Here is a 21,289-nt window from a genome sequence, read left to right as displayed (position 1 = left end):
GAGGTGAGGCAATCGCCTCAACCCACTTAGAAACGTAATCAACTGCGATAAGCATATACTCGTTACCATAAGAGGGTGGGAATGGTCCTACAAAATCGATGCCCCAACAATCAAATACTTCGACCTCTTGCATGTTTTGGAGAGGCATCTCGTCTCTCTTACCAATCCCACCGCTTCTCTGGCAACTATCACAACTTTGCGCATGGGTATGTGCGTCTTTGAAAATAGTGGGCCAATAAAATCCTGACTGAAGGATTTTAGTGGCCGTTCTCACCCCATTATAGTGTCCGCCGTAAGGCGAGTTATGACAATGCCAAAGGATGCTCTGCGCTTCATCGCCAGTAACGCATCTCCTTAAAAGGTTATCACTACCCAACTTAAACAAGTACGGGTCATCCCATACGTAATACTTGGCATCCGAAAGAAACTTCCTTTTTTGGTTCGAAGTTAGGTCGGGAGGCACAAAACCACTAGCCTTGTGGTTCGCAAAGTCTACAAACCACGGCCTAACTTGAATTTTGAAAAGTTTTTCATCAAGAAACTCTTCCCGGATTTCCTTCTCTGAAGCGGTAACCTCCACATTAACTAAGCGAGATAAATGATCCGCCACCAAATTTTCCGATCCTTTCTTGTCTTTGATTTCAACATCAAATTCTTGCAACAAGAGGATCCAACGGATGAGCCTTTGCTTCGAATCCGGTTTGGTGAGTAAATATTTAATCGCCGAGTGGTCGGTATACACCACGACTTTAGACCCTATAAGATAAGATCTAAACTTTTCAAGCGCATACACTATCGTAAGTAATTCTTTTTCAGTGGTGGCATAGTTAATTTGAGCCTCATTAAGAACTTTACTTGCGTAATGTATCGCATGAAAATTTTTCTCTTTTCTTTGGCCTAATACCGCTCCGATTGCATAGTTGCTCGCATCACACATTAGCTCAAAATTTAAATTCCAATTTGGAGCGACTATAATTGGAGCGGTAACCAATTTTTCTTTCAAAGTCTCAAAAGCTTGCAAACATTCATCGGTTAAGAGAAATACCTGGTCCTTAGCTAGCAAATTACTCAAAGGCTTAGCTACCTTTGAGAAGTCTTTGATAAAGCGCCGATAGAACCCGGCGTGCCCCAAAAAGCTTCACATTCACCGGAGGAGGTAACTTTTCAATCACTTCAACCTTAGCACGATCAACTTCAAGCCCTCTTGAAGAGACTTTATGGCCAATCACTATCCCCTCGGTCACCATGAAATGGCACTTCTCCCAATTAAGCACAAGATTGGTCTTCACACATCTTTCAAGCACCGTTTTCAAGTTTGCCAAGCATAAACTAAAGGAACCACCAAATACCGAGAAGTCATCCATGAAGACTTCCATTGTTTTCTCAATAAGATCGGCAAAAATGGCTTGCACACATCTTTGGAAAGTCGCCGGTGCATTGCACAACCCAAAGGGCATTTTTCGGTATGCGAAAATTCCAAAAGGACATGTGAAAGCCGTCTTTTCATGATCGGCCGGGTCAACCGCAATTTGGTTATACCCGAAATAGCCATCCAAGAAACAATAGTATTGTTGCCCCGAGAGTCTTTCGAGCATTTGATCCATGAAGGGGAGTGGAAAATGATCTTTTCGAGTTGCAGTATTCAACCGCCTATAATCAATACACATTCGCCACCCCGTTGCAACTTTAGTAGGGATCAACTCATCCTTGTCATTTCGGATCACGATAATTCCACCTTTCTTCGGAACCACATGCACAGGACTAACCCATGGACTATCCGAAATCGGGTAAATCATTCCCGCATCCAACAACTTGACAACTTCCTTTCTAACAACCTCCTTCATAGTAGGATTTAAGCGGCGTTGTGGTTGAGCTACCGGCATAAAATCCTCTTCCATTAAGATCTTGTGCATGCAATAGGAAGGACTAATTCCTTTGAGATCAGAAAGAGTCCAACCCATGGCTTCTTAATATTTTTTCAGCACATTGATCAAACGGGCTTCTTCATCATTTGACAAAAGGTTGCTTATGATGACCGACTTTGCTTCGGTCTCATCTAGGAATACATACTTCAAAGTAGAAGGTAACATTTTCAATTCAATAGGCGCTTTTTCGTCATTAACCTCCTTCTTCAAGTCTTCCTCCTCAACTTCCCACGGTTGTAGTTCGTTTACACTATCAAGTTCCCTTAAGCATTCATCAAGAGCTTGCTCTTCTTCAACTGTGAAAACTTCAAATGAGTCATCAAGAGCTAACTCCATAGGAGATATCTCATGAATATGCTTAGAAACCTCCAAAATTTCCTCTTCGATCACATCGATGCGAAAGCTATCACTTCTATCTTTTGAATGCTTCATTGCTTCGAATAGATCGAAAGTAACTTCTTCATTTTGGACTCTCACCTTCATCAAACCGTCGTCAACGTCTATCATCATGCGCGCGGTTTTCATGAACGGTCGGCCCAGAATGAGCGGAGCATCATCATCCTCTTCCATATCAATAACAATAAAATCGACCGGGAAAAAGAATTTGTCGACTTTAACCAAAACATCTTGGGCTACGCCATGAGGATGGGTAGTCGACTTATCGACCAATTGCAAAGTCATCCGGATGGACTTAATTTCAATGTTGCCAAGCCTCTTTACAATAGACAATGGTATAAGATTAATGCTTGACCCCAAATCAATTAGTCCTTTTCCGACATAGATATCACCAATTTTAACCGGCAAAGTAACTCGTCCTGGATCAACCTCTTTTTTTGGAAGCGTCCTTTGAATGATTGCACTACAGCTCGCATATAGGACAATGGTCTCCGGTTCCGTATACCTCCGCTTTTTTGTAAGTATGTCTTTCATGAATTTGGCATACTTGGGCATTTGCTCCAATGCTTCGGCAAACGGAATGTTGATTTGCAGTTGTTTGAAAATACCCATGAACCGGGCGTAATGACATTCATTCTCCCTTTTAGATGGAGCATGTGGATAAGGAAGGTTTTGGATTGGAGTAGCGCTCACTACCTCCTTTCCTTTAGCAACTCTAGAACTTCTCTCTCTTTTCTTTGTCACTTTCTCCACCATTACTTCATCACTCTTATTTTTCTCAATTTCCACACTTTCTTTCTTTTCAACTTCATCATTCATTTTGTTCTTTTCAACTTCTTCCTCACTCCACTCCCCCACTTCACCATCAATATTATCCTCCAATATTTCCTCCTCATTTTTTTTCTTTTCCTCTCTTTGTTCACTCTCATCTCTTTTTTTATTCTCACTAATCAACTCCCTTCCACTTCTCGTTGTGATCGCTTTACAATGCTCCTTAGGATTTGTTTGCGTGTTCGCCGAAAAAGATGGACCGGGTTGTTGTTTCGCTAGTTGCTTAGCAAGTTGTCCAACTTGAGTCTCGAGATTTTTGATTGCCGCATCGTTGCTCTTTTGATTAGCCATTGACATTTGCATAAATTGTGTCAATGTCTCTTCTAACTTTGAAGTTACGACCGGCGGTTGTTGAGGTTGATAAGGATTTTGGGGAGGGTTTTTACGGCTAGAAGAACCACCCCCATAACCTTGGTTATGGTAATAGTTACTCCTAGGTTGGAACCCTTGATTCCCTTGGAAGTGTTGTTGTTGATTTTGAGGATGTGGTTGATAAGGTTGTTGTTGTTGTTGTCTCGGTTGGTAGTCTTGTTGGTTCGCCATGTAGTTTACTTCTTCGAACCCGGGAGGTGGACAAAATCCGGTGTCATGCTCACCTTTGCAAAGCTCACAACAAGCTATTTGTTTAGCTTTTGAAGGTTCTCTCAACTCTTTTATTTGCTGCGTTAAGAGTTCCACTTGTTGTGAAATGAGTTTGTTTTGGGCAAGAATGGCATCGTTCGTCCCAAGTTCAAGCACTCCCGGCTTCTTCAAAGAGTTGCCTCTACTTTGACTTTGGAGATCATTTAGAGCCATTCGATTTATGATATTTGTAGCTTCTTCGGCGTTTTTAGACAATAAAGAACCACCCAAGGTAGCATCCAACAAAGTCTTGCAATTTGGTTGAAGTCCATTTTTGAAAATATGGATTTGAGTCAATTCATCAAAACCATGCCCTTTACACTTCCGAAGCATGGATTTGAATCTTTCCCACGCCTCATTTAATGATTCGTTGGTTCCTTGTGAAAACACTGAGATGACCGTCTTGGATTCCATGAACCGGTTGTGGGAGAAAAATATTTCGATGAACTTCTCTTCCAACACGTTCCAATCTGTCATGACGGCAGGTGTTTGATCTAAGTACCAATCTTTTGCTTTGCCGAGCAAAGCGTGGGGAAATAATCTTTTGAACAACGGTAGCTCTTGAGCTTGATCAACTCCGGCCGCCAATGCTATCTCGTAAAATTTGGTGAGAAAAGCAAAGGGATCTTCATGGTCCATTCCGGTGAATGGACTTCCATATAGTAAATTAAGAGTTCCCGTCTTCATCTCGGCTTGCCTTCCAGTGTGGTTGGCAAACTGAGCAGTATTCCTTGGACTGTTTACACATGGAGTGGAAATGGGCGGTGGTTGTGGTGGTTCCATGATAGGTATGAACGGTGGTGGATGTGTGGTAGAAGAAGTTTCTCCTTGTTCTTGTCGTTGTCTAGCTTGTTGCCTCCTTCGTCTCGTTCTGCTATTCAGCCTCCTTGCGGTTCTTTCGATCTCGGGATCAAAAAGAAGTTCGTCCACAGGAATCTGCCCTCGCATAAAACGAAAGCTGCACACTAAACCAAACAAATTACAAGCACAAGTCAAAAATTCGAAAGCTAAAAATTAAGCAACTATTGCGATGCTCGCAATATCAATTCACAATCCCCGATAACGGCGCCATTTTGATGATTGTAATTTTAAGTGTCGGGTTTTTGTTATCGTCTCCACAAGGATTGTGAGATATCGCCGCCGTTCGACAGTTGTTTCAATTCTTAACTCGTAGTAACAAGGGGGTTTTGGTTTTAGTCACGGTATCTTGCATAAAAGTGTGAGAAAATACGGTAAAAGATTTGGTTTTAATATTTGAGAAATATTGCCAAAGTTAGGGTTCGACGATCACTTTGCATGTATATGTTCGATCAACAAAACTTATAAACTCCTTTAGATGATAAACTATTTCACAAAGTCCTCCCAATGTGTTTATCTCTAACACACATTGTGAGTTTTCCCATTTTGATCCATTGTTTATCTCTAACACAATCTATCAAAATGACAACTTTTTGGTTCAACCTTATGGTGAACAAAATCATTCATTACTATCTCTAGCTAACAAACAAGATTGGATGAAAACCTAGGTAAAGAGTTGGTAAACATCTCTCGATCATAAACCAACACAAAGAGTTTTCAATAAAACAAAGTTTTCACCATATATTCATCATTAAAGAGTTTACAAATGAAGATCATCTCATATACACACAAAGCTTATGACCATCTACATCTAACCTTGACAAAATGAAGAACTTAGCTACTCATTTTCATGGTAGCTTGGTCAACAAGTTTCGGAAGAAGGTTGATCAACATCCGAGTCGAATAATCGAGATTGGATGGGAATCCACCTTCTTTTTGTGAAAGATTGTTAAGAGATGAAGAGAAATGATTTCTAGGTCACAAAGTATCTCTAGAGCAATGCTGGAAAAAATATCTAAAAAGTACAAAAGTATGGAAGTGTAAGGTATGGCTCCAAAAAGTAGCCCCTGCTACTTATAGTGCTACTACTGAGATGTCATGCTCGCTAGGCGAGCAGAATGGCTCGCCTAGCAAGCCCCAAAATGAGCCACCTGAGCCCAAAGAAATATCCTTTGCCAGATTTGCATGTTCGCTAGGCGAACAAAACCTTCGCTAGGCGAAGCCCACGCTTCAACCTTTGCTCCAGCGAGCTTAGGAGGTTTTGCTACTGGAATTACTCGCTGGGAGTTCGCTAATGGCTCGCCTAGCGAGTGAGTGCTGGCTGCGCTTTTGACCAAGTCTGGACGTGTTCGCTACCACCTTTGATGGCTGCTCGCCTAGCGAGTTTGTTGATGTTTGCTACTGTAAAATACTGGAGCTGTTCGCTGGGTGCTCGCCTAGCGAGCTCTCCGCCACAGCCCTCGCCTAGCGAGCAAGCTGATGAATGCATCCTTTTTTTGGTCCCTTTGCCAACTTTCTTGTGCCTTCATTTTCTATTATTTCATGCCTAATTCCTGCACAATAACACACAAATCAAAGGTACCAAGATCGTTTATCATTGTATTGCAATTCATCTAAAACAAAGGTGGTTTCGAACACTTTAGCAAGGAAATGGAGCGAAAGATGCCCATATTTGATAGCTCAAATAAGCACTTTTGGGTATCTAACAACAAGTCCTATGGCGTCTGCTATCATGGTTACTAGGCCACCTATGATTATTGGGGTATGGTTATTCTTAGCAAGGTGGACAAATCTTTCCATCATGAATGTCACTATATTGACGTGTCGACCTTGATCGACACATAGCAGGATGAAGAGTTCATCGCAAGACACTAAGGTGTTATTCTCTTCCTTACCAAATAAGGTGTGGGCTAATATTTTATGAAAGTATCGGATAGCAGGGTTATGGATCTTTTGTGAGTGCATCTCATTCGGGTTAGGGTTGGATTCTCCGGATATGCTACCCCAGAAGTCATCGAGGTCAATGTCATTGATAAGGTCCTCCTGACAGGTAGTAAAAATGAAAGGGCCACTAGGAAATCCTAGGAGGTCAACAAGGTCTCGACGGGTGTAGGTGAAGTCCATGCTAAATAGCTGAAAGGATGTCAAACCTTTGTTAAGTCCGTAACCATGCTCAGGGATGTATACAAGGGAACTCAGGAATTCTAAGGTTAGTTCACGGTACGTGACAAACCGTCTCTTAATGGTTGCGTTCTCCCACCCAAGCTGGTTAAACATATATAGGATGCTATCTCGGATGCCTAACTTATCCATGGTCGGTCCATCATAATATATGGTCAATGCCATATCCTTCCGGGCTAGATAATCATACCGCCTGCGTTGAACTCTGCCTCTGAAAACTGTCTCTGGTTGTTGCATGATGAAAGTAATTAACTAACTAGTTAGTAATTTTCCTGTTTGTCAGTATCCAATATGTCTAAGTTAGTTACTAGAAACAACAAGAGTGACTGCAAAGAATCAAGAAGAGGGGAGCAAACAAAATAAAAAAGAAAATCAAAGAAGGGAAAAATAGAGTGTAAGAAAAATAACGAAAAGAAAGAAAAGGTGGGTTGTCTCTCACTAAGCACTTTGTTTAATGTCGCAAGTTCGACAGTAGTGTCGCATTGTACTAGGTTTGGGGTTGAGCAGGCAACTCTATGAGTCTGAGACTGTTCGAATAGTCTCTGTTTTCTATATTATGATAGTGCTTTAAGCGCTGCCCGTTTACTACAAAAGGGTCGCTATTTCTACCTTTTATTTCTATCGTGCCACTAGTGAGAACCTTGGTGATCTCGAAAGGACCAGACCACCGAGATTTGAGTTTTCCTGGAAAAAGTTTAAGTCTTGAATTAAATAGCAGCACTACGTCGTCGACTTTAAACTCATTCCTAGAAATGCGTTTGTCATGCCATCTTTTGGTTCGTTCTTTGTAGATCCTGGCATTCTCGTAAGTGTCCAATCTGAGCTCTTCTAATTCGTGGATGTCCAGAATCTGTCTCTCGCCTGCGGAAGTGTAGTTTATGTTAAGGGTTTTAATTGCCCAATATGCTTTGTGTTCCAATTCTACAGGGAGGTGGCATGATTTACCATAAACTAGTTTGAAGGGTGTGGTTCCTATCGGGGTTTTGTAAGCCGTCCTGTAGGCCCACAAAGCTTCATTTAGTTTGGATGACCAGTCTTTTCTGGATATTCCTACGGTCTTCTCAAGAATTTGTTTTATTTCTCGATTCGAGACTTCGACTTGCCCGCTAGTTTGTGGATGATACGGTGTTGCTACGCGGTGTCGGACTCCATACTTCAGAAGGAGTTTTCCAGATATATTCGATATGAAGTGGGAGCCACCGTCACTGACTACTAATTTTGGCACACCGAATCTGGGAAAGATAATGTTTTTGAATAACTTGATCACTACTCGTGTGTCATTTGTTGGAGAGGCTACAACCTCGATCCATTTTGAGACATAGTCGACATCAACGAGTATGTATTAATTACCAAAAGAAGCTGGGAACGGTCCCATGAAGTCAATCCCCCATACGTCAAAGACTTCGACTTCTAAGATTCCTGTTTGTGGCATTTCATCGCGTCTTGAGATGTTGCCAGTGCGTTGGCACCAGTCGCATTTTATAACCGCGTTATGGACGTCTTTCCATAGAGTAGGCCAAAATAGGCCGGATTGCAGGATCTTAGTGCAGGTCTTTGAGGTACTTGCATGCCCTCCATAGGGGGCAGAATGGCAATTAGAGATTATATCATTGATTTCATCCTCAGGAACACATAGACGAAAAATACCGTTGGTCCCTCTTTTGAAAAGAAGAGGTTCATCCTAGTAATACTGTTTTAGGTCATGAAAGAACTTCTTTTTTTTGTTGATAAGATAGGTCCGGTGGAAGTACTCCGACGGCTAGGTAGTTAATAAAGTCAGCGTACCATGGCAGAGTTGCATTCGCGTGTACTTCTTCCACGGATTCTTCTATTTCTGTATCGTTTAATGTCAGTTCAGACATATCACTTTCCATTTGGGCTATGAGTCGTTCGTAAGGGAAATCGTCATTAATTGGGATTTGTTCAGGCTTGTTCCCTTCGATATGAGATAAGTGGTCTGCTACTACGTTTCCAGTACCTTTCTTATCTTTTATTTCTAAATCAAATTCTTGTAAGAGCAGGATCCATCTTAAAAGTCTTGGTTTGGCATCCTTTTTACTTAACAGATATCTAATAGCAGCGTGGTCGGTATAGATGATAATTTTTGCCCCTACCAGGTAGGAACGGAATTTGTCCAAAGCGAACACAACAGCTAGAAGTTCTTTTTCAGTGGTGGCGTAGTTCATTTGGGCAGGATCAAGCGTTCTACTCGCATAGTAAATAGAATGAAGCTTCTTATCCTTCCTTTGTCCTAGTATTGTGCCTACTGCGTAATCACTCGCATCGCACATGATTTCAAATGGTAATCTCCAGTCAGGTGGTTGCATTATGGGTGCGGTGATTAAAGATGTTTTCAGTTGGTTGAACGTTGTTAAGCATTTTTCATCAAATAAGAAGTCAGCGTCTTTCATTAATAATCTTGTAAGTGGCTTGGTTATTTTTGAGAAATCTTTAATAAAACGTCGATAGAAACCGGCGTGTCCTACAAAGTTTCTTATTTCTCGATCGGTTTTCGGAGGTTGAAGGTTCTCTATAATTTCGATTTTAGCTTTGTCCACTTCAATTCCTTTGTCAGATAGCACGTGACCTAATACAATTCCTTGTTGAACCATGAAATGGCATTTCTCCCAGTTTAAAACGAGGTTTACTTTCACGCATCATTCGAGTACCATTTCGAGGTTAGATAGACATCCTTCAAAACTCTGCCCGCAAACAGAAAAATCGTCCATAAAGACTTCCATGATGTCGTCTATAAAATCTGCGAAGATTGCCATCATGCATCTTTGAAATGTTGCGGGAGCGTTACATAGGCCAAATGGCATTCGTCGGTAGGCGAATGTACCATAAGGGCATGTGAAGGTAGTCTTTTCTTGGTCGTCAGGATGGATTGGGATTTGAAAGAATCCTGAATAACCGTCTAGATAGCAGAAGTGAGAATGCTTAGCCAGTCGTTCAAGCATTTAATCAATGAAAGGTAGGGGGAAATGATCTTTCCGAGTGGCTTTATTTAGTTTTCTATAGTCAATGCACATTCTACTTCCGGTCACAACTCTTTGTGCTATGGATTCGCCATTCTCGTTCTTAACAACTGTAACACCTCCTTTCTTGGGTACTACATGAACGGGGCTAACCCATTGACTATCGGAGATCGGGTATATGATTCTAGCGTTTAGAAGTTTCTTTACCTCATCCTTGACTACGGTACTTAGGATTCGGTTGATCCTTCTCTGGTGCTCTCTAGAGGTTTTACAGTCTTCCTCCAGCATAATACGATGCATACAGATCGAAGGACTTATTCCTCTTAGATCGGCGATGTTATATCCTAACGCTGTTGGATATTTTCTTAGGACATCTAGTAATTTCTCAGTTTCCATTTGTCCTAAGTCAGCGTTGACTATTACTGGTCTTTTCAGTTCAGTGTCTAGGAATTCGTATCTTAGGTTCTTTGGTAGTGTTTTTAGTTCCAAGTCAGGTTTCTTTGGGCATGGCATATGGTTGGGTGTAAGTGTTAAGCATTCGCTTAGACTTTCGTTTTGGTATGGTTCATGCCAATTATTATCTTCAAAGATTGGAGGGATTTGGATTTTCATTATTTCAGAGTACGTGGTTTCTTCCATCTCCATCTCTATCACGCATTCGTCTATGACATCAAGCAGATAGCAGGTGTCGTCTATAGCTGGCGCTTGTAAGAATTGGGTTAAGATGAATTCAACCTTTTCCTTTCTAACTTCGAATGTCAGCTTACCTCTCTTTACGTCTATTATGGCTCCTGCGGTAGCCAAGAATGGCCTTCCTAAAATGATAGGTGTACTGGCATCTTCTTTAATGTCCATGATTATGAAACCGGTAGGAATGTAAAATTGTCATACACGTACTGGGACATTCTCTAGTATACCGACAGGATATTTGATTGAGCGGTCAGCTAATTGAACAAACATCTTTATCGGTCTTAATTCTCCCATACTGAGCCTTCTACAAATGGTTAAGGGAATTACACTAATGCTGGCTCCTAGATCGCATAGAGCTTTGTCTATGACAAATTTTCCAATGACACAGGGTATGGAGAAACTACCTGGGTCTTTTAGTTTGGGAGGCATGTTATTCTGGATTATGGCGCTACACTCGGCAGTAACTGTAACTGTTTCGTGATCCTTAATCTTTTTCTTATTGGATAGGATTTCCTTAAGAAATTTGGCATAGAAGGGCATTTGTGTGATGGCTTCTGTAAAGGGTATCGTAATGTTTAATTGCTTCAGAAGTTCAACAAATTTCCTAAATTGTTTCACAGTTTTAGAACTTTTGAGTCTTTGAGGATACATAATGGGTGGTTTATAAGGAGGTGGAGGCACATAAGGTTTCTCTTTCTCTTCGGCCTCCTGGGTATTATCTTCTGTCTCCTTTGGTTCATTCACCTGCTCAGTTGAGGTTATATCTGGTTTTTGGTACATGGCAGGGTTTTGGAGTCTTGGATCTACGGGTCCGTCTACTTCTTTTCCATTCCTCAGTATAACGGCATTTGCATGTCCCTTTGGATTAGGTTGCGGATGTCCAGGAAATGTTCCAGCTGGAGCGGCTGTAGATGCTTGATGTTGAGCCACTTGTGAAATCTGTGTTTCAAGCATTTTATTGTGGGTGGCTAAGGCGTCTACTTTATTCGCTAGTTGTTTAAGTTGCTCGCTAGCATGTATGTTTTGGTTCAAGAAGTCCTTGTTTGTTTGAGCTTGGGTAGCTATGAAGCTTTCCATCATCAATTCGAGATTTGACTTCCTAGGAATGTTAGGAGCATTATTAGCTGGCTTTTGATAACCAGGCGGAACAGCTGGTGCTTGGCCAGGTGCATACAAGGCATTGTTATTCTTATTCGAGAAATTAGGGTGGTTTTTCCAACCTAGGTTGTAGGTATTTTAATAGGGATTTCCTTGTGTCTAGTTCACTTGATCGGTTGGGACTCCTGCTAATATTTGACAGTCTTGTGCAGTGTGTCCAGGGTTTCCACATAACTCACAGTTTGGAGTTACAACAGCCATGGTGGCTGCGGGTGGTATGGTCAAGTTATCTAATTTTTGGACAAGGGCATCTACCTTTGCATGAACATGGTCAAGGCTACCGATTTCGTACATTCCACCCTTCGTCTGGGACTTTTCCACTAGATTTCGTTCACTTCCCCATTGGCAATGGTTTTGGGCCATGTTTTCAATGAGTTGATAGGCTTCGGTGTATGGCTTATCCATAAGTGCACCGCCCGCGGTAGCGTCTATTGTAAGTCTTGTGTTATACATAAGCCCATTATAAAATGTGTGAATGATCACCCAGTCTTCTAGACCGTGATATGGACATATCCTCATCATGTCCTTGTATCTCTCCCACGCTTCGTAGAGAGATTCCACATCTTTTTGCCTGAATCCGTTGATTTGAGCTCTCAGCATAGCAATTTTGCTCGGCGGAAAGTATCGGGATAAGAAGACGTTCTTCAGTTCCTCCCATGTTATAACGGAGTTGGAGGGCAAGGATTGCAACCAAGCCCAAGCTCTGTCTCTTAGTGAGAAAGGAAAAAGGCGCAGTCTTATTGCATCTTGAGATACACCATTCGTTTTTACAGTATCTGTGTACTGCACAAACTTGGTCGGGTGTTCATTAGGATCGTCTGTTGGATTTCTAGCAAATTGATGTTGTTGGACGGCTGATAAGAGTGAGGGTTTCATCTTGAAATCGTTTCGATTAATAGCGGGGGCAACAATGTTGTTGTGAGGTTCTTGTTGGGACGGGGTAACGTAGAATTTAAGAGGACGATTCTGGGGTCCTTCTTCAGCCATGTTTGGTTTTTCTTCTCATTTAGGAGGAAAGGAGATATCGGGAATACCGTACTTTTGTTGATATTCGTGTATTCAGCGTCTCACGTATAGGAAACTCTTTAATTCAGGGATTGGTGGTGCTAAGTTATCGCCTTGTGAGCGAGTACTTGGCATACAATCAGGGAAAGAAAGGAGAGAAGATTAGTTTTTGTTTTTACCTTAGTCTATACCGTGCAATGAAATAATCGCACTATTCGACTAAAACAGGTCCCCGGCAACGACGCCAAAAACTTGATGCTTGATCTGGCTATATATAAAATATAGTCTGTCGGGTACTTGACTGCAAGTGCATAGTCCAATCGCTTTAGTTTTAAAACATATTGATCCCACAGGTGTAACACCCTTCTAAATACCCCAAAATATTATAATTAAAATAACAATATATTCATCAGAGTAATTATGCCCCGAAGGGTGTCACACAATCATTCCACAAATTTCATTAAAATATCCTGTCATGCTCATTTATTAATTTCAAAATAAAACTCTTTTGCATAATTCGCAGCGGATACAAAATATCGACATTCAAATCATGTACTACATTGCATGTAAAGTTGATCAACAACTAAATTAAAACATAGTCAAACATCCCCTCCCGATGTTACATCTACCAGAGCATGACCCACTAAGGACGACACTAGACTCCATAGCACTAGCTTCTACTCAACTCATTGCTCGTTACCTGAAAAATAGTTGTAAGGGTGAGTTCCTCAATCAATATAATAAGCATTATAGAACAACATGTAATGCTAAGTGAATAACACATTAATTCACCCTAATCAGACTACGCACCCAGCAACGGCAATATCTATTCAAACATCATACTCAACGGTAACATATAGCATATGTATAATCTCAACCATACTCAACATCAACAACACAACACACAACACACATATAATACTGGAATACATCCATTCATATTATATGCCATACATTCATTATGCAATGAGACTCTATGCATGCGGTACCGACTATGTTGTGAACATATAGTTCAACCTCACCGTCCAAATCCAGGCACGGCTACCAAGCTCACTAGTCCCACTCATTTGAGACATAGTGACTCACTCACTAATTCCTCACCATGGGAATTAGCTACCACCCCAAATGGGCCATGCGATGCACGCTAATCACCTAGCATGCAAACATCAACAACAACAATCACAATGATTTACTCACTAATTCCTCACCATGGGAATTAGCTACCACCGTCAAGGCCACATAAGCATGCTAATCACCTAGCAATGCAACATCAACAACAATTCAAGAATAGACACATGCTCACACTCTAAGCCATAGAATAGTCTATTCACAAATGCATACATTCACAACATCATGTATACCATCATATATCATCAACACAAGCATCTCATATCATACCACATAATCAATCATAGTATTAGTACACTCTACTAATACCTATACTATTCAAAACAACGGGAAATGATCCCTACAACATCATACCTCAGCTAAGTACATCACTCAGCCTAAACAACCAAAAACTGCAAAACAACAGTTCAGAAAAATCACAATTCTGCCCATACGCGTATTGCCTATGCCCGTACGCGTATTGCCCAAACCTGACCAAATCCATACGCGTATTGCCCACTCTCATACGCGTATTGCGCATTTCCTCGCCCAACTCATACGCGTACCACCTGTCTCATATGCGTATGCTACGCGTAACAATCTCCCATTACGCGTACCAACAGAGACCAATTTACGTTCAAATTATCATCTTTTTCACCCATACGCGTAAGGCCTCCTCTATACGCGTACCAGCCATCTCATACGCGTATTGCCTAGTGCCATACGCGTATGACCAGAGCCAGAAATTCCAGATCTGCAATGGCTTTCTCTGCTACGAGATCTATCCAATTCACCCTTCCACAGTCCAAATTTTCACACAAAACACTCATATCATCTAACACGAATCATCCCCTATTCGATTTCACAAATCCTAACATCATTACATATAATTTCTACGAATTCCTTCGATTAAAATCCCAATTTCGTTCATCCAATATTTCACCATTTTCAGCATACATCAATCTAATCAGAGGTAAAACAATGGTTTATTACTACCCAGTACATATCATCCCATAATACCCGTTAATCGATGATAAACCCCCCTTACCTGAGTTTATCCGGCGATTCCGTTAGCCTCAAGCTTTTCCTCTTCCCTTGCTCTGTCTCTTTGCTCTTTCTCTCTTTCAGCCGTTTCTCTGTTCCTTTTCACGTGAAAACCCTTTTTCCAAAAATTGGGACTTTTTATTATTACAACTTATATACTCCAATAATAAAACCCAATAATATTATCCAAATAATAATATTAATAATCCAATAATATTAATCCAATTATTTAATTAAATTAATAATAGACTATTAACTCAATTTAAATAATTATTTCATTTTATTGGGGTGTTACAACAGGGACCTATGGTCAAACTAGTGTTACTAACGTCACTATGTTTAGCTAAGGGAATGATTGGTAGAACTTTGGGGGAAAAATAGTAAATCTAAGGGAAATGTAGTTTTAAGAAGGAATTTATGGAAGGAATCAGTATGCAGCGCATTAATTTTTAGGGATTCGATAAGTCACTGGTGAATAGTTTAAATGGAAAATATCTCTCAGTAGAAAATGTTTATTTAAAAGACTTTATCTCACACTCTCGTGGTTGTTGATTCGGCCTATAACTTTAAGTCAGAATGTATGCTCTCACTGTCCCATTTGAAGTCAAAATTACTTTTTGAAAATAAATAACTTTTAATTGCTTTTAAAGTGCTCTCGCTGTTTTTAAACTCAATGCTTAATTTTTACTATCCAACTCGAGCCTCACGCTCTCGCGATTGTTGGTTCTCACCTTAGTTAATTTCCCACTCTCGTGGCAAAATCGTATTAAATAGCTTTTCACGCTTTTGTGATAAAGTTAGTTAAATTTAGATTAAAAACTTCAGCCTAAAAGGTTATTTGAGAAAAAGGATTTTCACCGGTTATTATTAAATCCCATCAAATTAAGTTGCTACATACCGATACCGGTAGTTTAGCCGGACATATTAAATAAAGCAAACGCAAGGCATAAACAGATCAACATTGCGGCAAACATACTTATAATAATAAATGGGCAATAACAATAATAATTCAATAAAAACCTGGAGATCGAGGTAACAGAGTATAGCGATTCTTGGTGTACTTGAGCAGTCCTCCACAAGTCGGTAGGCTTTGCTTCTTCAATACAAATTACTACTAAAATTAAATAAAGTGTAGTAGTTCCCCAGTGTAGGAAACTACTACTATGGCTAACTGGAAAACTAACTGGAAAAAGGGAAACTCTAAAAAGAATGGCGAATACAATAAGACAACAAAAACAAGGTTGCTGGAAAGAAAAAAATGCTAAAAGCTAGAAAGCTGAAAATTAAATTGCAGAGCGTAAATCTCAAAGTAGGCGTCCCCAATTTTTCCCATTCTGGTCCTTTATATAGTGTCCATTAGGTCTTGGTGGTTGAGAAAATCAAGGGAGACTTGGTTTTGAATGAGGAATCCGTGGGAATAAGTTTGTTGGAGGAGATTTATGCACGTTTGGGTGCCTGTGGCTGACTGTTTCAAAGCGCACTTTGTGGCCGCGTGACGCTCGTCATGGGCCTGTGACGGTCGTCACAGTCTGGGTCGTGACGAGCGTCATGAATCTGTGACGGTCGTCACATCAACAAAATCTGCAAACTCTGCTTTTCTGGTTTTTCTGTGCTTTTTCATGTGTTTCTTCTTCTTTTTCTTCCTTTTCTTCATTTTGCTCTTTAGTGCATGGAGATTCAAATACCTGCAAAAACAACACGAATACTTGCGTAATAATTGGGATATTAATCGAAATGGTGTGATCTTTGAGTGTAAATTAAGGCAATTATCTGATGTGTTTTCGTGTTATGAAGTATTAGTTAGGAATCTAGCCCTATAAACATTTTCCCAATCTTTATTTGATGAGCTAAACCTCCAGGTAAGATTCAAAATCAATGCCTCATTGATTTTCTTTGTTGATATAATACCCAACCCGCATTTCTCCAATGGCTTGCAAACCTTATGTCAAGCAACAATACACATTTTCCGATTTAAGACAACCCCTCTCCAAATAAAATTTTGAAACCATATATCTAACTGAACCAAAACCTTGTTTGTCCACCTATAAATCGGAAATAGTATAGCAACATGCTTTGGAGGATAGAATTTATTAGCTATACTCTTCATATAATAGACAACAACGTTCAATTCCATGAGGCCAACTTAGCCCTAACTTTGTGCGATATCCTTTGGAAGTGGGGAAGTCTCGGTTTCCTTTGAAGCCCGTACACCCTAGGTAAGTGAACGGGGTTTGGCCCTATTGAAACCCTAACCCGTTTTGAATTGTACCAGCTCTCTACACTAATATTTCCCCGATATAAACATACTTTTATCCTTATTGATGATTTTATCGGAAACTTCCCTATAATCATCAAAGATTTCAAGGATGCAATTAATACCTCTTTTATTGGATTTATTGAATAACATTATGTCATCCATGTATAACACATGCATTGGAAGAGCCATCTCCCGCCTGACCCTTAACATTTTGATTTTTACTTGCCGAACAACTATCATCAAAGCACGTCTAAGAACATCTTCTGTTATACAAAATAGCAAAGGAGAAAGAGCATCCCCTTGTCTCACCTATCCTGCTTGAATTCAATAAAATCATGCTGGTTATCATTGATAACAATCGAAATTCTAGCAGAGATTAGGATTTCCTTTATGCAATCTTAAAACATGGCGCTAAACCCAAAGGCTTCCAAATCCTAAATCAAAAACTTTCAGTCCAGGGTATCAAAATCTTTCTTAATATCAATCTTTAAAATTACGTTCCCCCAATTCTTCTTATCAAACACATTCCCTACCTCTGAAGCCAAAATCATGTAGTCCTCAATATGTCGACCTAGGATGAAATACCTCTAGTTTTGTAACATGATTTTTTATGCAATCTCTCTCAACCTTTACTAAGATCTTAATGATTATTTTGAACATATAGTTACCCAACTCAATGGTATGAAGTTAGCCATTTTATCTGCCCCCTTAAATTTTGGTATTAAAATAATAATGTTGATATTAAGTGGAAGCTCCATCTACCCATTTATGAAGAAATATTACACGACAAGGGTAACATCATAACTTCATATGTCTCGATAACCTAGATAAAAAGGACCACTAAAACCATCTGGACCCGGGTTACTGCACCATTCATACGAAACATTGTTTCTCGGATTTCATAATCTGCGGGAATAACTAATCGGGAAAATAACAAGTGTACTACTTTGCCAATGTAGTAATAAGAGGGATGTTTCCCAAAGATCAATATCGAGGATTGCACAACAATATATGAGTAAACAGTCACTCAATTGAACAAAAGTAATAGTTTAGGTTTTGTAAAATTCACTGTAAGGAAAGATAAAACAAATAAATATTTTCACAGATTATAATGATATGCCAAGGATGGTGTGTGAAAATCTCCTGTAATGACCCTTGAGTTTGTATCTCCTTAATAATGAGAATTGTTTCAATTACCGGATCTTAAGATTGTTTCACCCTAAGACCTTGGAGGAAAATCCTTGGTATTCAATCTAACCTCTAAGTCCTTAGGTGATTATGATGAAACCAAGTCATTTTAATTTAACAAGAATAAACCGATAACCATAGGGTATCCCTAGTCCTAGGTGATATCTACTATGGTTTCACTGTATAAAAACCTTAACAAATGCAATCCTGCTAATCATTAACCATACATCAATCTTAATTTTTCTGATAAAGAAGGCATTACGCAAATTACATAGTGAAATTAATAACAAATAACGTATATTAAGGAAAATCTAACATCAAAGTCATTACATGATCAATTCAGGGAAACCCCTTTGGAATTAGGGGGTTTATCGTCTCATAATATTTAAATAAGATATAAGATAAAATTGAGACATTACACAAAGTTCGGAATTTCATTGATCTTCAATCGCATCCGCTCTTGAAGGATCTCCGTTCTTCTTCGCTTTCCATTGCTTCAATCTTGATCGTCTCTAATTTTTTTGATCGTGTAAAAAGTCCCTCTCTCCACATTCAAATCTCCTATAAATAGTTCCTGATCACAATTTTTCTCTAGCAAAAGTCCAAAATGCCCTCCGGGATAAGTTGTGCCAAAAAGTAACACAAAATTGGAAAATCAAGTGTCCAAGCCAACACTGGCCGTGTCAGGCAACACGATAGGCCGTGTTGGGCTTCTATAGCATAATGCTTGACATGCCCCTTCAGGGAGGCTGACACGGGCACCCGTGTCAGCTCCCTATTTTCCTCTTCCCAGTGTCTTCTCCTGACACGACCCGTGTTGGGCAACACGGGTGGCCGTGTCAGGACTATTGTATGACCAATTTTCTTCTTCTAACGGGCCCGGAATGTTCGATTTGCTTGTCTATTCCTCTGGCACTCTTGCTTACACCTGAAACCAATAGAACTACCACAAAGGGATATAAAATGAAGTATAATGATGCATATAACATGTAATCAACAACTGGAAACAACAATGCAAAACATCTAAATTACTAAACAAAACAATAAAATAGGTGGACTAATGTGTTACCGACTTCGTACAAAGGTGCCGAATGAGTGTCAGAAAACACGTAGAATTGGAGACTGATCACGACCCAAAACTTATCTCATTGCTTGTCCTCAAGTGATGCTCGAGACATCAGGACGGTTACCCCAAATTTCGCATCCACAATGCTACTGCGATCTTTCACGATCCCCTGTTCACTTTTCAATCACAATTTTACTCTTTCCCGATTTCCGACTTCAGCCACACATTCACCTTGACACATCTTTTGGCATGTAGCTTTTCACACTCTCACCAAATCTCTCGGGATCAAAGTGTTTGCACTCAAGAAAAATAGAGTATGCAAAGTCAACCCTTAGGTTTGAAATACATATACCTTTATAACAAGAGAGACACAACACGCACTATTCGAGGAATTTTGGGGTTGTAGTGGGGCTAGGGTGTAAGGTGGTGAGTAAAAAAAAAAGGAATACTCGGGGTTCAAGCTCAGATTTCGTGTTGTTACCCTCGTAACTGTTGTTCAATCTAAAATTCGGGGGAATTTCTTTTGGACACCGTTCTTGTTGGGATTCATTGGCTCATATATTTTCTTTTATTTGTCTTTTGAGCATGCTTTTTGCCAACCTTAATATTTCTCGATAAGTGCTTCATGATCTTTTCTTTTTCTTTTTTTCTCTTTGAATTTTCTCATCTTTTTGCACTTATCTACAATTCATCGGTGTCCTCAACATTTTGATGAAACCCCAAACTTAGGCTTTTCCGCAGCTTCGGGGTAAACAACACTTATCTAAGCAAGGTGTGCTAGTGTATGGGATTATGGTTATATATAGTGGTTAAATAACAAACAAAAAGAAATATGGATCAAATTTGGTGAACGAAGGGCAATAATGGTGGGTTGGATGGAAAGGCTCAAGGTTAAAATAAAAACAATACCTCAGTGTGTACAGTGTGTTATGAAATTTCAGTATCTCTAATGCAAACCCAGAGAGACAGAGACATACCTGAACATCTCTCATGATGACAAGTGTTTTGCTTTTTATAGTCCTCACCATGTTTTGTCTAGCTTACAGGCTTCCAAGATATCTCTAAGTGTAATGTAGCTTCGTCTTTGCTTCGGTTACAGAGTATCCCTAAGAAGTCCATTGACAGAGAGTCGCGTCCGATTGTTCGGGTCAATAGCATCAACTTTAGGGGGTTTCCAGCAGAGAAAGTAGAGGGGTGCGTCTTCCATTTAATCGCTCCATGCTTCATCATTCATCCGGCACAGATGTCCTTTATCTGTAACACATAGAGTACCACTCAACTAATTAAAACAAAAATACTAAGAACAAAACAAACAACAAAAACAACAAATGATAAAAAAAAACCCCACACTTGAACTAAACATTGTCCGCAATGTTTAATCCAAGATAGACAGGGACTCACAACGGTTCACTGTGGTGGCAGAAATTGCAACATCGGACGTTGCATCATCGCGTGTATCTCGTCCATCAGAGTCCCTTGACGGGCTTGCTCTATGCCTTGGCGTGTTTTCTTCGCTCGGAGATCCCCAATTTCTGTTTGGATCCACGACCATTGGTCTGACGTCACATATGACGAACCGGCACCTAGGTGCATGGAGTCCTATGGTGGAGCAGCAAATTGCTCCTGATCCTGCATCTCTTCCTGTACTTCTTCCTCTGGTGGGTCACCTGCAGCAAATGTGTCAGCATTGTGCTCTTCCATATCATCTTGGACAGTACTCTCGTATAGCCAATTGGCCGTGTTGGAAATGCTAATTCGTGCAGGGTCAGGAAGAGCCATAATAAACTGACCCGAACTCATTAAGGCATAATAATCAGAAACATGTGAAATCATACCTTGCTGGACCAATGCGTTCATGTCCAGTTTATGCTTACCTGCCACCAGTGTCTCATTAAGTGCAACAGGGTCATATCCGAAATGGTGGGCAATCTGAGTGATGATGCCCTCTATGGAGATTCCCCCTTGGGTTGCTCTCCCCACGCGA

General features: G+C 40.2%; 1 non-coding gene across 1 annotated transcript; it reads left to right on the top strand.

Moving 5' to 3' along the window:
* Positions 1-12,131: 12,131 nt before the first annotated feature.
* LOC127098921 (small nucleolar RNA R71) lies at positions 12,132-12,238 on the top strand. Its single transcript, XR_007793605.1, has one exon. It is a non-coding gene; the product is annotated as a small nucleolar RNA R71 (small nucleolar RNA).
* The last annotated feature ends 9,051 nt before the right edge of the window (positions 12,239-21,289 follow it).

Source organism: Lathyrus oleraceus, chromosome 6 (assembly GCF_024323335.1).
Source record: "Lathyrus oleraceus cultivar Zhongwan6 chromosome 6, CAAS_Psat_ZW6_1.0, whole genome shotgun sequence".
Lineage (NCBI taxonomy): Eukaryota > Viridiplantae > Streptophyta > Magnoliopsida > Fabales > Fabaceae > Lathyrus > Lathyrus oleraceus.
Note: the sequence above shows the minus strand (reverse complement) of the source record. Positions and strands in the feature narration are given on the sequence as shown.